The sequence below is a fragment of the Cebus imitator genome, unplaced genomic scaffold, assembly GCF_001604975.1.
Source record: "Cebus imitator isolate Cc_AM_T3 unplaced genomic scaffold, Cebus_imitator-1.0 Scaffold456, whole genome shotgun sequence".
Lineage (NCBI taxonomy): Eukaryota > Metazoa > Chordata > Mammalia > Primates > Cebidae > Cebus > Cebus imitator.
Window position 1 is genome coordinate 879479 of NW_016107771.1, and position 232 is coordinate 879710.

Sequence of the window (232 nt, forward strand, 5' to 3'; positions counted from 1 at the left end):
GACCCAAGACTGTACCATTGGACTCCAGCCTGGGTAATAAGAGTGAAACTCTGTCAAAAAAAAAAAAAAAAAAAAAAAAAAAAGTTTCATTGGCTTATGACTCTACAGGCTGTACAGGAAGCACAGTGGCACCTGCTTCTGGGGAGGCCTTGGGAAGCTTCCAATCATGGTGGAAGGCAAAGGGGGAGCAGGTGTCTCACATGGTGAAAGCAGGAGTAAGACAGAGAACTGG